The sequence below is a fragment of the Zootoca vivipara genome, chromosome 1 (assembly GCF_963506605.1).
Source record: "Zootoca vivipara chromosome 1, rZooViv1.1, whole genome shotgun sequence".
In the NCBI taxonomy this organism is placed as follows: Eukaryota; Metazoa; Chordata; class Lepidosauria; order Squamata; family Lacertidae; genus Zootoca; species Zootoca vivipara.
The window spans coordinates 96,075,485-96,092,651 of NC_083276.1; the positions used below are offsets into that span (position 1 = coordinate 96,075,485).

The 17,167-nt window shown below is 39.7% G+C and overlaps 1 protein-coding gene across 1 annotated transcript in view; it reads right to left on the bottom strand.

Annotated features, from left to right (window-relative positions):
- Positions 1–15,320, bottom strand: part of NCKAP5 (NCK associated protein 5) — a 556,514-nt gene extending 541,194 nt beyond the window's left edge. Inside the window, exon 1 of the mRNA XM_035130262.2 lies at positions 15,184–15,320. The gene's annotated coding sequence lies outside the window, so the exon portion shown is untranslated. The remainder of the gene's footprint in view (positions 1–15,183) is intronic.
- Between the last annotated feature and the right edge of the window lie 1,847 nt (positions 15,321–17,167).

Genomic DNA, 17,167 nt, shown 5'->3' on the forward strand with positions numbered 1-17,167 from the left:
AGAAAATATTTAAACACTTATTAAGTCACTTAATAGCTCCAAGGAGAGTAAAAGTACAGAAATGCAACTTTGAAATTTCAAACAGTATATATAAATAAAATGGCAGCTATCAGAGGAAAGATAATCAATCCTTCTGGAGCAAAGACATAAACAAGCAAGGACTGTTTCCACCGTTTCTAATGGCAATTCTCCACTGTCTTCCTTTCCTTCCCCAGGCTGCCGGTGTGTTGCTGGTAGAGGGGAGCAAAAGAGTTATAAAGAGTAAGGGAACTTATGGCAAAGGAGGAACCCTGCAGAGAAGGAGAATCTAATTTATGGCAAAGCGGTAACTCCACAAAGAATGGAAAACTAATTTTCTGCTGCACAAATGCTGTGCATTTATTAATCAAGTTACAAAACACTTTTGTGGAAATATTTGGAAATAGTGGCGCGCTGGGGGTGTTGACAAACTTTCCTATGGCAGAAGTCAACTAGGGGATACCTATACTGTTCTTTGAGAAGGGCTTTTTGTTGTTTTGGAAGAGGCATGCTATTCCAATGCTGCCCTGGTGTTATTGCTTTCAGGGCCTGCAAAGGAGATGTTCTGAAGATTACATCTCCACTTTTGGAATACACTATTTAGGGAATTCCTTTTCTCCTCCATCTCCTTTTAGACAGGTTTGGTGCTTCCAGCATTCCGGCGACTAGGAATGTTGGGGAATTCAGATGAAAACAGAAAAGGAAGTGGAAATTGCTGCAGTTTGCATGTGGTCATGAATGGAAATCAGTCAAGCAAATACAATCAGTATTTGTTCACAACATTGTTTTTATGTCCACAAATGATATACAGTTACAGTATAGTGGTTTCCCTTATATTAAGATGAATGTATGTTGTGTAAGTTATGTAAATAACTCAATTAAACAGTAGATAGTCAGCCAAATTTCATAGTACCGGTATATAGTGGAAACTGAACTGCAATGGAATGGGAACAGCACAGATTGTGATAAATACAGGTTGAATCAGAAATTGCTGCCTTCTTACATCCCTAGTTGTGGCTCATCTGGCTTGTGCTGCACTCCAGCCCATCACTACATTTCACTGGCCTTTATGTCACGATGCCTTTACATGAATACAGTGGGAACATGCTCTTGCTGACATATCACACATTAGGTGGCACTTTTTGCCCTATTGTGTTTGTTCTCATTTGAAGGCTGAGCCAACATCATGTTTAACTCATTGTGCCTCCTTACACTGTGATTGGATCAGATTTAGATCATGGATTAGATCAGATTAGATTTATTTATGTATGTAACTTCACACAAAAAGAGACCTAAGGTGTATGCTACAAGGGAGAAGAAAGTCAAAACGTTAAAGGTACAGCTTCAGACAACCAAAAAACTGTGCAAAAGTAAGAAAGGGTGGGATTAAATTAATCCAAATTATTTCCCCCTCAAAAGGCATCTGAGTCCTGAGGTGACTCAAAATTTGATGCCCGATGCCCTGGAGAGATAATGTCAGCCTTAAAAGAAAAGAAAAAAGTTTACTTTAACATACCTTAACACACCATTTATATGATAAATTATTTTCAGGACATGAAAGGAGGACCAACAAAACTAGACAGAACATGATTCACATGTAAGAGCTTTAAAGCAATTTTCATTCTAAAAACTTGGCAGAAAGCTGATAGCAGATGTAACCAGGGCTTGTCATGTACTGTAAAGGTAAAAGCACTCCTGTCTTTTCATAATACCCCTGTATATTCTTCATGCAGTCATTTATGCCAACAATGTACAAAATAACAGGAAACAGATAGACTTTTAATGCAAGTGAGATTACACTCTATTTTCCTGTTCATGGGGCAAGGTAGAGATTGGCAATGGAAATGCACAAATCAATATCAAGAATGAGAACTAGAGTTGTCTGCATATATTTTGCTAACTCCTGCTACTTTAATAGACTGTATACCTACATGCTGTAGTTTTGTACCAAGTAGCACATATAGTTCATGTCCTATGGATGCCAATGAATGCCCTGATAAATATCAGACATCATATTGAAAAAAGTCTTCCAGACTTCTGTGGACAAGAAGATGATTTTAGGAGTGTTCATGCATTACATTCAACAGATGGGAAGCAACAACCTGGAATGGTAGGCTATCTAGAAGGAGGAAAGCTCTGATCCCAAACCTCTGCTGCCTTGTCACATATCTCCCATTTGTGAGAAAGCCTTCAGGAATACACAGTGAGCGAATATCTGCACCTGCTGCCTTGTGGGATATCTTCAGGAGAAGGAAAGGCTAAGGGGTAAACTCAGTGCTATTTTTCTAGAAAAATAGGTACCAGAACTCACCATGAATGCCTTCCTCATTCTCTTAGAATGCCCATGGGGTCCACCTGAGAGGTGACAGAACTGAGTTCCAGTAAGTTTCAGCTGGAAAAAGTCCTGAGTAAATCCTATACAAATCCTGAGTTGAGTACCTAGGGCAGTTGGATGGTGTCTTATATACCTCTTTCAGGCAAGCTGGTGCCTTTGAACCACATGAGTGAGGCCAAGGGGGTATCTTGTTATCTGGGAAGTCCAGGACTTCAGGACTTCCATACACACTACTCAGGTTGGGCCCAAGAGACGTCACTTCAGTGATGCAAGCACAGACCATAGAGCTACACCAGGTTGAGGAAGTCTGGTGTATAGAAACCTATTTATACCACTGATTGAAACAGAAGGTGCTTACTGTTCTGTTCCTAAGAATGTATTGGACACACCACCACAGGACTCTCTAAAAAGGTTTGTGTCCCTGACGTATGACTCATGATCCCACTGCAATGACTAAACTAGGACTTGAGTATAATGCTGGGTGGGTAGGAGGGGCCATGGAAGATGTAGTAACTTGAAAAGATGGTGGGTGGCTTATGAAGATTAATAAAAGTGCTTTGTAGCTAAATGCTTTTATAGTGTTCCCCCCTTCTTTGTTCCTACAGATGATTATATTAAATGTATGCATAACTTTGTTCCCATATTGCTTTAATACCAGTTGCTCAAAGACTTCTACAAACATCAGCACATTTAGCCTCTAACCACTCAAATGAAGCTGCAATTATGATAATTAGGATATGGCATCATGTCATCAATATGCATTTGGAGGTTGAACATGTATCAGACATAATTAACTGGAGGTGTAATTAAAGCTCCTCTCCCTTAGAAAAAGAGAGGTAAATATGAACACAACATGAGCATAAATTAATGAAACAACTGTCTTTTGCTCAGGATTATACAACTGTTAACATTAATACAGAGCACAGAAGGGGAAGAGAAATCTAACAGGGACTTTCCAAAGAATAATGTCTGTAATTAATTGAGGTTTGTAGTACTGTATGTGCATATTACCAGTAACTAAAGAGCCAAACCTGGCTCTCACTTGAGCTTATCTAAACATTTGTATGGGTTACATTTTGATGTTGTTTATTGTGCTAAGCTCCTGTGAAAGGAAAGGAAGGGTGGGATACAAATGAATTAATTGTGATGATGATGCTGTCTCATTTGAAGAAATCTAGATTTGTTATAGCCTGATCTAGTCTGGTTTTGGTGGTATGGTCAGAGCCAGAAAATGATCTGGAGGCACATGTGGCTGTCAGCTTGCTGAAGCTAAGCAGGTCTGGGTCTGATCAGTGCCTGGAGACCATATGTATCCCAGTTTGGGTTCCATGATGGAAGAAAGGTGGGATATACATGTACCGGCAAGTAATATAAAGGTAAAGGGACCCCTGACCATTAGGTCCAGTTGTGACCGACTCTGGGGTTGCGGCGCTCATCTCGCGTTATTGGCCGAGGGAGCTGGCGTACAGCTTGCAGGTCATGTGGCCAGCATGACAAAGCCACTTCTGGCGAACCAGAGCAGCACACGGAAACGCCGTTTACCTTCCCACTGTAGCGGCAAGTACAGCCTATCTATAGGCCTATCAGGGTAATAATCTTATTTTTTTTTTCCAGTTTAAAAACAACTTTATTTCTTCTTTTAAAAGTCATACAAGTGATAACTCATAAAATGGCAGTAATTACATAAAGTAGTCAAAATCAAAAAGCAAAAAGATAAGATGGTGACAGACAAATCAAAAGCACAAAGCATACAAAATACAAGATACAAAATGCAAAAAAGAAAACACAAAGGAGAGAGAAGAAGAAAAAAAAAAAGAGAGAGAGAAAAAAAAAAAAGAAGGTACAATTTCGAAGTACCATAAAAAGAAAAAAGAAAAAAAAAGAAAAAAAAAGAGAGGGGAAATATCCCACAATAAAAAGAAACTTCCAGATAATGAGATCGGTTTCCTTTCACCATTCCTAAATCATTGTGTTTCTTCCTTGAAATGATTCTCTTTAATAATTATGTGTTTCTCAAATATATTATACACATATTTTTATTCATTTCATTTCCATCTTCCCTACTTTAAATGTTTATCTAGCAGCTTGTTGTTTCTATTCTAGGCATATCACCCATTTTGAGCTTAATCCCTCTTTGTGAAAATACTCTACTGCATAACTCCATTCCGTTTTTAATTTTTGTTTAGAAGTTTTCCTAATTATTGCCGTTATTCTGGCTAAATTCATATATTCTACCAATTTTAGATGCCAATCTTCAAGTGATGGGACTTTATCTCCTTTCCAGTTTTTGGCTAGTACTATTCTTGCCGCTGCACATGCGTATAGGAGGAGACTTCTCCTATCTTTGGGGGTGTTCTCAGGTAGCAAGCTTAGGAGGAAGGTCTCGGGTTTTTTTTCAAACGTCCACTTCAACATTTTTTTTAATTTCTCGTAAACGTTATTCCAAAATATACTCACTTTGCTACAATTCCACCAGCAGTGAAGATAATCTCCTGCTTCTGCTTTACACTTCCAGCATCTATCAGATTCCTTTTTATATATCTTGGCTAATTTGGCCGGTGTCAAGTGCCACCTAAATACCATTTTCCATATATTTTCTTTTATCCCCATACAAGCCGTGAAATTAATATCCTCCCCCCACAATTTGTCCCACTGAGAGCTATAGATCGTTCTTCCAACACCCTGCGCCCATCTTATCATTACGTGTTTAGTCATCTCATCTTTCATATCCCATTCAAGTAAATGTTTGTAAATTTTTGCTAAAGACTTTGTGGGGTTGTCTAATAGTAATTCCTGTAATTTTGATCTATTTTCAACAAATCCAACCGCTTTGTGTTTATTGAAGATGCTTAACACCTGGCAATAATGTAGCCAGCTCAGACAGTATTGTTCTATTTGATGGTAGGGTTTTAATACATATTGGTCATTAACCTTATCTACTAATTCCTTGTATGTTACCCACTTTCCTCCTTTAGGATCTTTACTCATTGAGACCATCTCCAAGGGGGAGGTCCACCAGGGGATTTTGGGTTCTAAAAGTTCCCTATATTCATTCCAGACATTAAATAGAGATCTTTTAAAGACATGGTCTGAGAAGGAATTATAGTCTCCTGTTTTTTCTTTTAGCAGATACGAGTGCCAACCCCGTGTATTCCTGAAGCCTTCCAAATTTAATAGGTCTTGATCTTCTAGTAAAAACCACTCTCTCATCCAGCATAGGCACGCTGCTGCGTAGTAGATCTTCAGGTTAGGGACCCCCCATCCTCCCCTCTCTTTGGCGTCTGTCAGTAATCTATATTGGACCCTAGCTTTTTTCTTTTCCCAAATGAATCTGCTAATATCTTTTTGCCACATGTCAAATGTTTCTTTTTTAATTCTAATTGGTATCATTTGAAATAAAAATAAAATTTTGGGTAGAATCATCATTTTAGTCGCCGCTATTCTCCCTGAAAAAGTCATATTTAGCCCTCCCCATTTATCCAAATCCTCTCTAATCGTTTTCCATGTTTTAACATAATTATCTTCAAATAGGTTAACATTATTTGGTGTTACTACTATTCCCAGATATTTTATTTTATTCGTTATTTCCCACTCAATAATACTCTTCAGTTTGTCCAATTCATCTTTCCTTAAATTTTTTGTCATTATTTTAGTTTTCCCCCCATTTACTTTAAATCCCGCTAATTCTCCATAATTTAACAATTTCTGTTCTAACTTTCCCATCATGTCAATTGGATCCTCCATCATTACAATAATGTCATCGGCAAACGCTCTTAATTTAAAAATCCTTTTCCCTATTGAGATCCCTTTAAACTCCTCATCAATCCTAAAGTCGCAGATTAGGAATTCTAATGCTGCGATGAATAATAGCGGCGATAAAGGGCACCCTTGACGTGTTCCTTTAAATATTCCAAATTCTTCCGATAGCTTTCCATTAATGATTAATCTGGCCGTTTGTGTGCTGTAAATTGCCTCAATTGCTTTCATAAATTTGCCCCCTATTCCAAATTTTCCCAAGGCTCTTTTCATAAATCCCCACTCTAAATTATCGAAAGCCTTTTCGGCATCTAGAAAAATAAATGCAGCTTTTTTGCTGGGGTTCCAGTCTATATATTCGAATAGATTTAGGAGAATTCTTAGGTTATTGTACATTTTCCTTTTGGGTAGAAAACCCTGCTGTTCATGTCCTATAAGTCTGTTTAATATTCCTTTTATTCTGGTGGCTAAGATGTCCGCGAAGATTTTATAATCAACATTTAACAATGATATGGGTCTATAGTTTCCTAACTCCTCCTTTCCCCCTTTATCTTTGGGAATTAAGGTTACGAACGCTTCCTGCCATGTCTTTGGGGGCGCCCCTTTTTCCAATATTTCATTCATTAATTTTTGATACGTCTCTATTAGCTCATTCTTAAAGATTTTATAATGACAGCCGGTAAGGCCGTCCGGCCCTGGCGATTTCCCCAGTTTAATTTTGGATATGGCATCCTCTATCTCCTGCCTTGACACCGCCTTATTTAATATCTCCTTTTCTTCCAAGGTAATGGGGTTCTCTTTAAACTTTCTAAAATATTCTTCCAATTTCTTTTCATTTAACTCTCCCCCTTTATACAATTTCTTGTAATATTTGACGAAGCAGTTTTGTATATCTTCAAAATTAGTCCATCTCTTTCCCCCTTCATTCACTGCTGTTATTAATCTTTCACTTTGCTGTTTCCTCAATTTCCAAGCCAGGAACTTCCCCGCTTTGCCTCCGTATTCAAATGTCCTTTGCTTGGACCATTTGATTCTATTTACTATTTCCTCATCCAATACCTGAGTCAGCCTTTCCTGTAAAATTTTTAATTGTGTTATTAATTCTCTGTCCTTAGGTTTCTTCCCCAATTCCTTTTCCTTTTCCTTTATTTCCTTCCCTATCCTTTCTAACTTTTCCCCCTTCTCTCTTTTAATTCTACTTTTCTGTTGAATGTACAATCCCCTGGCATATGCCTTGCTCGCATCCCAGACGGTTGATAATTCCATCTCATGGGATACATTAAGTTGGAAGAACTCATTCATCAATTCCTTCATCTTGCCTACAAATAGTTCATCCTCCAATACTCTATCATCCATGCGCCACCTTCTTCTATCTAGATTATTTTCCTTTAGCCTGACCATGGTCGCATTGTGGTCTGTGATGGACTTTACTAAGATCTCACATTTCCTAGTCATCGCTATTAGACCCCCTGTGAGCCAGATTGAATCAATTCTTGAGGCCGAGTTTCTCGCCCCCGAATAGAATGTATATTTTCTCTCTGATGGGTTCCTCAATCTCCACACATCTTTTAGCTCATAATTATCCACTAATCGAAAGAAACTCCCGGGTAGCTTCCCTCCTTCTTTCCTGACCCCATCTGATCTATCTATCTTGGGTAAGACCACGCCATTAAAATCTCCTGCCAGAATAATCTCTTCACTTTCGATATGTTCATTTAGAATTCTTTCCATTTTTTTGAAAAATTTAGTTTTGCAACCATTCGGGGCATATGCATTTACCACCATGACCTTCCCTTTTAAAGTAAATATCCTTACTCCTATTATCCTCCCTTCTTCATCTTGGAAGGCTTTTTCGGCTTTCAGATAGTTTTTCACGTATGTGACCACTCCTCTCCTTTTCTTTATGTCTGCCGATATATACTCAATTCCTAACCTGTTATTTTTCAAAACTCTTTTATGTTTCTGGGTCACATGCGTCTCCTGTAAGCAAATTACATCCCACTTATCTTTCTTCAGAATGTGTTCAACCCTGTTTCTTTTCAATTTACAATTCAGCCCATTGATGTTCCATGAGAGTATATTAAGTTCCATCTCTTTATTTTCTCAAATCAGCTCAAGACCAGTAACTCCTTTGACTCTAGCCAAAATAAACTCCTTAAAAATTCAAAAAATATGCTTTCACCAACACTCTGGTTCACCAAAACTCAAACAAGTCAGGAAGGGGGGAGCAGAGATATATATATCTGTATGTGTTTGTTTGGAATGAATGGTAAGGAAAGGGAGGGGGGAAGAAGAAGAAGAAAAAAAAAAGGAGAAAAAAAAAGAAAAAAAGAAAAGGGGGGAGAAAAAAAGGGGGGAAGGGGGGGAAAGGGTGGGGGGAGGGACAGGGACAGGGAAGGGGGAGGAGGGAGGGGAAGGGAGAGAGAAGGCGAGGGAAGGGGGGTAGGGAAAGTTGGGGTAAGGGAGAGGCAGGGAAAGAAGTAATTAAAAAAAAAAGGGGGGGGAGAAAGAAAATAGGGGGGAAGGGAAGGTGGGAGGGTGGAAAATGTTATTTTATAAAGTAAGTAAATAAAGTCAAGATTTCTCAGGTATTTGAACCAAATTCGTTTCAAATGGCTTATTTTCTTTATCTATTCTTCCACTGCTTCTGCCCCCAGCAGTTCCTCCCCAAACCTTTCAAAAAAGCTTTCCAGCTCTTCAGCTGACTTAATTGTTTTCCTTTTGTCCTTAAAAGTAAATGTCAATCCCTCCGGGAATTCCCACACGAACCATATACCTTCTTTTATCAGGACATCTGTCAATTTCTTATACTTCTGTCTTTTAAACAAGAATCTTTTCGGAATCTCCTTATAAATAGCTATAGCTTTACCATCAATTACTAGGCTCTCCTGCTTTTTTTTCTGCAAAATTTTATCTTTCAATAAACCTGAGTTTAGGACCAGCACACAATCTCCTGGGCCTTTGAATTTCTTTGATTTCTCTCCTCTGATTCTATAAATCCTGTCTACATCCATCATTAGATCGTCCTCCTTTACCTTTAACCAAGTCGCCAATTCCTTAAGTAATCTTTCCTCTATCCTATCATTAGGTCTTTCCGGCACACCCCTCAACTTCAACACCAAAGCTTTCTGCCTCATTTCTAATAGGGCAAGTTGGTCTGCTAAATCCTCTTGCATTTTCCTTATCTCCTGTTTATCTTTCTCTTCTTCTGCCCGCAGTTTCCTTCCTTCCTTGCTTTCCTTTATTAATCTATTAACACTTTCCTCCTGTTTATTAACCTTAACATTTAAGTCTTTTATTGATTTCTCGACCTCTTTGTTTCTGCCGTATAAGTCCTTGATCTGTCCGGTCATTTCCATGATGACTTTGGAGTTATTCTCCATTTTAGTCTCCATTGAATCTATTTTAATCTCCATTGAGTCCATTTTAGTCTCCATTAAGTCCAACTTATCGTTCAGCGATTTATTCATTTCCGTTATCAAGTCTCTGATGTCCCCCAGTTGGTCATTGTCGTTGGGGTTGGATGTTGATTGTCTCCTTGCCGTTGCAGCATTTGTTCTTGCTCTTGATCCCATGATATTGTGTGCGGGCCCGTTGCCAAAAAAAAGAGATATTTATCCAGTCCAGTATGAGTCTAATAACCAGTAAGATGCTTGTCTTGCTTGCTTGAGTAGTCCCCTGTTGCTTTTCGTGGGAATTCCACAGGCAGGTCTTTATCTCAGCATTAAAGCCGTATCTAGCTCCAGTATAATAATTCAGAAATGGTGATTCCAGCAGTGTAGTCCTTGGTCCCACTCCTGTCTTTAATAGCCACTTTAGTGGCCACTTTCAACTAAATAAGGAATAGAGAGTCCATATGGTTCCGTATCCACTAGATGTCGCCACTTGATGGGTTTCTAGATGTGTATGTCTTTTCACTTCCGTGAAGACGGAGGAAGCCAGGGTATTACTGAGTCATGGAGAGGGGCTCCTCCATTTTATTTCCCCTTTCCAGTGTATTCTTTCCTTTTTTCCCTTTATTGTCCCTTTGATCTCCCTTTAATCACCTCCTCCTCCTCCGTCTCCCGTCTCTGGCTTCCAACCTCCGGGTGAAATGCTTTAGATCGTTCTCTCTCTCCCACAAGCTGTTATTTTGAAACAGTCTCTCCTCCCGATACAGTGTATCTCTCTGATTTCGCTCTCCTCCCCCTGTGCTTTTTTTATTTTATTATAGAAGACTCTCAGTAACGAAGTCTTGAAAGAGCTCTTTGCAAAGTCTCTCCTTTGTTCACGGGGGGGGGACTTTCTCTATCAAACCTTTCAATCAGAGGGTCCCAGACGCTTACCGGGCAAGCTCTTGGGCGTCGCGACGATCGGTTTGGGGGTGTAAAGCTTGGGCTCCTCTCCGCAGCCTCTCACAGCTTCGCTGTGCCGGCGCAGAGTTCCGCCCTTCTTCGCTGCCTTCCCCGTATCTTTTGGCAAAAAGCCCCGTGCTTTTGCCTTTCCTGGGGGGTGTATTTGACGCCGAATCACCCCCCCGTTTTCTCTAGCCGATATCGTCTTTCGCGGAGCACACGGAGCTCGCGTTTTTGCGGCTTGCTCCTAGCGCGTCTGACCCGGAAGTCTCCAGGGTAATAATCTTATTTTGTGGGACACTATCACTGCAGGTTTAAAGACAAGGTGTGTGGTTAATAAATACAAATAGAAATAAATCTGATACTTGCAGTTTCAACCTGTAAATTTAACATAGGGCTCAGGCCAAGTTTAGTCATCTTCTTTGCTGTAACAAATCCACCCATGCCATGAGCAAGAAATAGAATACATAAAAAATCAAGAATGAACTTGTACCTCTAGATGGGTAGGACACACACTGTGCTTTTAGAGGTAAGCATGCCATCTCCCATCTTCACTTCTAAGCAAACATAAGCAAATTGGAGGAATGGTTTGCTTTTGCTGAACAGTAGCTTTGTTCTTAACCAAAGTTTGCAAATGTATAAGTTCTCCAAATTTTAATAAATACTTAAAAACATCTTGTCATAAATGTGCAGATCTTCCACAACTGGAAATTCGACAAACTTTTAAAGTGTCTCTCCCTACAGACATTTTTTTATGTTATCATTTTGCTCTTCCTGCATTTTATTCTGTCATTACTTTATTAGATTGGTCTGCCATTGGACTGTATCATCCTTTATAACATGTCTAATTTCAACAGAAATATAATTATTGAAAAATGGGAGGGTTTTGTTTTTAACTTGTCTTGTAGCTCAGTTACAGTCCCATTCTTCATATCCTATTCTTGATCCTATGGCTCTGCCTTTTATTTGCCTGCTGTAAACTGGGCATCTCATGTTATATGTGTTGTTCAGTAGCTTCATATGTGCTACAATGCAGATCAAACTCCATCATTTGTCCGCTTTCAATAGCAGCTCAAACTGATTTATCATCTTATTCAGTCCTTGTGACATGTGGGGAGACACAATAAAGCAGCATTTTAAACCACTTCTGATCAAGCCTTGTTTAGTTCTCTAGCTATTATCTTAGCTGGCACTTCAGGAAATGAGTAATCAAACTGATTGGGCAACATCTTCTTTTCCATATTACTACTGTAAACTTATTCATTCTTTAAGTGCTCCACAAAACCCAAATGCCTATTTCTCTATTTCTCTATTCACTCATCACAAAAATAAAATTACTCCCCCCCCCCTACCCAGGTCTTAATGGTGATGATAATGATGATTTGCTCTGGGTGCTTATATGTTATCCCAAGAAACTGAACAGGTTGAAACATCAGTTTTTATAGCCTGCAATGTTTCTGGGGTTGCCAAATGTAGCTCCCACAGGCACACATATGCATGGGCAGTAGTATAGGAACTTGCCCATAGGCTGCCTCATAGAGTATGGGTAGATTCTAACTATGATTTGGGTGCCTTTGCTCATGAACAGAAATGGAAGGAAATCTAAGGTGCTAAACATTGGGTTTTACTCAGAGAAGTCACATTGATATTAATGAACATGATTAAAGTCTATCCTCATAACCTCAGATATGCAGATGACACAACCTTGATGGCAGAAAGTGAGGAGGAATTAAAGAACCTTTTAATGAGGGTGAAAGAGGAGAGCGCAAAATATGGTCTGAAGCTCAACATCAAAAAAACCAAGATCATGGCCACTGGTCCCATCACCTCCTGGCAAATAGAAGGGGAAGAAATGGAGGCAGTGAGAGATTTTACTTTCTTGGGCTCCTTGATCACTGCAGATGGTGACAGCAGTCACGAAATTAAAAGACGCCTGCTTCTTGGGAGAAAAGCAATGACAAACCTAGACAGCATCTTAAAAAGCAGAGACATCACCTTGCCGACGAAGGTCCGTATAGTTAAAGCTATGGTTTTCCCAGTAGTGATGTATGGAAGTGAGAGCTGGACCATAAAGAAGGCTGATCGCCGAAGAATTGATGCTTTTGAATTATGGTGCTGGAGGAGACTCTTGAGAGTCCCATGGACTGCTAGAAGATCAAACCTATCAATTCTTAAGGAAATCAGCCCTGAGTGCTCCCTGGAAGGACAGATCGTGAAGCTGAGGCTCCAATACTTTGGCCACCTCATGAGAAGAGAAGAATCCTTGGAAAAGACCCTGATGTTGGGAAAGATTGAGGGCACTAGGAGAAGGGGACGACAGAGGACAAGATGGTTGGACAGTGTTCTCGAAGCTACGAACATGAGTTTGACCAAACTACGGGAGGCAGTGCAAGACAGGAGTGCCTGGCGTGCTATGGTCCATGGGGTCACGAAGAGTCGGACACGACTAAACGACTAAACAACAACAACAACAAAGTCTATATATGTCAACAGGTCTATTCTGAGTAAGGCTTGGTTCACTACTACCTATTCTATGGAGAATGAATATAACCATTCTGACTACTCCATATTTTCCTTGAAATTGAAATAAGACTCTTCACCTAGTGTGTTTTGCAGGCAAATCACCTGCTTGGTTACACACATAAAAATATTCTTGTTATGCTTTCTCTGTCCTCTGGAAACACTAGTGCTCTTTGAAGATCAAAGGGAATACAGGAAAAGATTTTTTTTTTAACTGTGATAACAATCATTATAGTCTACAAGCAAAAACAAGGAATATACCATTTCTAAGAACAGGTGTGTGAGAAGCTTGTTTCTCTCTCTCTCTCTATAGCGTGTGTGTGTGTGTGTGTGTGTGTGTGTGTGTGTGTGTATATATATATATATATATATATATATATATATAGCGCATGCATATATATATTAACCCACTCTGACCAATGTTCTGCTTCAGGTCAAGCTCAGTGAAGTTCAGGCTTCACACTTTACTGAGAGAAGCTCAATCAATAATTGGCATGGTTGTTTTTAATTTACTCAGCTACGAAAATAGCTGAATCAAACAAACATAGTACCTCTTGAGGAGTATATATTTTATCACAGAGAGGGAGACATATGCAATACCTGGAGCTCTTTCTGAAATCCCTACAAATGAATTACCATAAATGAATTAAACAAACGAATGCTGTTTAAATCTCAGCATCAGTCTTTTGGTATCTGGAGCATCTTTATCCAGCCTGGTGCCTTCCACATCATTTAGATCACAATTCCCATCATGACAGTGCTAGATGGAGTTGATGGGAGTTGTAGTCCAAAACATCTGAAGGGCATTGTGTTGGAGAAAGCTGGCTTACAGTGCCTGCCATGTAATAAAACACAACATATCTTCAATAAGTAATATGGGGCTCTGCTCACAGGAGCCATGAAAATCCCTAGCCATATTACTATTTCCTTTTTTAATAAACTTCTTACAGTGGCCTATTTTCCAATAACACCACCTTTCATTGTTCTTTTGTTTTATGTAAGGAACAACTGCACAAAAATGCAGTAGTTTGCACAGAAAGCCATGGCTATCTATATGAGGCCTAGAGGAAGCTAGGGGACACACAACTACTACAGCTCAATGCTGTCATTATTTTCTTTCCATCTATCCTGTAACACTGATTTGTAATGGGAGGCAGTCAACACAGAAAGTTGAAAAACTTATTGGCATTCCATACACACTGAGCCTCTTTCTCTAGGGTATCGTACATCCATATCTGGAGGAGTAGGGACTGTACCAAATTTGTGCTTGGGGTACTATCAACACGGTAGGCCTAAAACTGAAATATTCTCCACTTTCTGGGATTTGCAGTTTCTATGCTCATTGAATCGTCACTAGATGGCCTTTAAAACTGGAGGATCATTCTGGAACAACATTTACTGCCTCAGTTGCCCTTAAGTCTGTAAAGCTTTTCAAAGACCGCTCAAGATGACAGCCAGGGAGGTAATGAAATTGCTATATGTTGCCTTTGGACATTGCAGCAGTAGTAATCTCCAAGAACAAACTATTAGGAGTACTACATTTCATACCTTAATATCCGCTGCTTTTAAGGAATGAAAATTCCCATCTAAGCTATTATCTATAAGACCAGTGATCTCTTGTACTCAATAAAGACAGTCTGTAGTTTTTAATGTGCAGAGCTGGCCCAGTGACTAATTACATGGCACGGCATGTGGCATTGCACCATCTTCCGTTGATCTGGGTCATTGTAATTAATTGCCTGAGCAAAGTAGTTTCCAGGATGCTGTTATAAATAATGAATGTTTAAATCTGGAGTAGGTTAGAAAACTCTGGGGATTCCAGCATTCTTTTTTCCCCAAAAGCTAAATCTTCCAGGTTGCTATGAGGAAATGAGGCCACTGCTGTAAAGAGCCTAACACACCTCTGGCAAATAAATGGCTAAATGGTAGTAGCAGGAGTGATAGCATTAGTAGATTTCAGTTGGATCCTATTAAAAGTGCAGACAGCACTTGATTCTGCCTACATACTGTGAAAGTTTATTCATGGTATGTACAAAGGATGTAGAGGTCTTTATGTACAGGCCTATATCTAATCTATCCCATAAACTCAGGCATGTTAGCATCATCAAAACTTTTGAAAATATGGTAGAAAATATAGGCAAAATACGTTTTAGAAGTTTGGTTTAAAACTCACATAACAGCATTTAGGATTGCTTACATTTTTTTTTCTTAAAGACTTACCTCTCCCAGAAGATACTTCGATTCTGAGAATGATACACTTTCTAGCCCAATGAGTTTAAAAGCTTAGGGAGAGGCTATCAGGAGTGTCTCTCTGTTTTCCTTCCTTGTTCACATTTGATGCCAGAATGCACTATCTGCCCTCAGCTGCCTGCAATGCAAACACAGTAGAGGAGTTGAACGATCTCTCATTTTTATATCTGGGCTCAAGCCATTTAGGGCTTCATAGTTCAGAACAACAAAAAGTCACAACTTTGAATTGCTCTCAGATGAGTGCCAAGAGCTAATGCAAACTCTGAAATAACAGTGAATACCTTCGTAATCAAAGCTTAGCACAGGCATCCCCAAACTTCAGCCCTCCAGATGTTTTGGACTACAATTCCCATCTTCCCTGACCACTGGTCCTGTTAGCTAGGGATCATGGGAGTTGTAGGCCAAAAATCTGGAGGGCCGCAGTTTGGGGATGCCTGGCTTAGCAGCTCACAATTGCACTGATTGTAAGACAAGTGACTTGAAACGACTACTGAGTAGAATATCCCTAGTAATATCACATGGGACTTTTTGCTGATTTGTAAAAGCACATATTTAGGTTGATGTGTAATGGACAAAATCCTAAACACAATGCCAGGATAATATGGCTTGGCTTGCATAGGGGTGTGTGTGCATGAATGTGCAATAATATTTTAATTAATTATGTGGAAAACTAGAGCATGTCGTAAATTAACTTGAAAACCCATCCTGGATTAGTGCTAATTATTGGCCTGCATCACTTTCCCAGTTCCATTCTACAGCAATGACACATGGTGATTCAGACCTAGGAACTGACTCACCTCAATTCCTGGGTCCAGTAGGTGTAAAATTTAATTAAGGTTTGGGTGTTAAACTGTGTGAAAGACACTTCTAATCACTTGGAATCAGCAAGTATTAAAAACTAATTAAGGCAGGTTAGCCTCCCATGTTAAGATGATAGCCTGGGAGATGGCCATTAAGAACACAGAGGACCAAAAATGACTCAGTGTGAGGGCCCCTCTCCCTCAACAGATAAAGTCAGAGCTTAGGTTACAGGGGCTGGAGTTATGACCTATGTGACTGAAGCAGAAAGCAGCAGGCAGGGCACGATGTTTTATGTATGTTGAATCCAAGGCTGCACCTATGGGAGAAGCTAGAACCTACTGGGATGATTATGCTGTGAGGTCTTCCATTGTAGGCTCAGGTGGTATATATGTGTCTATAAACCATATATCATAAAGACACCAGTGTCCACTGTACCTCATTACCAAAAGAAAACATGGGCCCTAGGCAAGTGCGCCTAGAACCCCTAGAATCTCGCACCGCTAAGAGATTGGGGTGGCATGCGACAATACATTCAAAACCTCTCTATCATGTTTGTTAAATCAGAAAACCCAATTCCAAAAGTACTGCTGTTTGTACCTAACAACAGTATGAAGAGGGGGGAAATTCCAGTGGGTGACTGCAATTATTCATGCTCGTTTACCCTCAGTTGTCCTTTAGATCTGGTCTCATTTATCATGTTTATTGTGTTGTTGAAATGCCAGTCCATACAGAATTTCTGCACCCCTGTCTATGAAATCTGTAAATTAGATACCATTCCTTCCTGAGTGAGCTCATTTTAAAACACTTAGAAATTGTTTTTAGTATACAAGCCAGAAGAAGGTTAACAAAACACATTCTGGCAACATTTTGTTTATTGCACTATAAAATCTCATAAATGAAACATTATTTCTCATTCGAAAGTAGACACTCTAAAGCAGGCATCCCCAGACTTCGGCCCTCCAGATGTTTTGGACTACAATTCCCATCTTCCCCGACCACTGGTCCTGTTAGCTAGGGATCATGGGAGTTGTAGGCTAAAACATCTGGAGGGCCACAGTTTGGAGATGCCTGCTCTAAAGCAATGATGCAACCATCATATTTTTAAAGAGCATTTGGCAGGGAAGGGAAGACCTCCCAGGGTGAGAGACCAGGA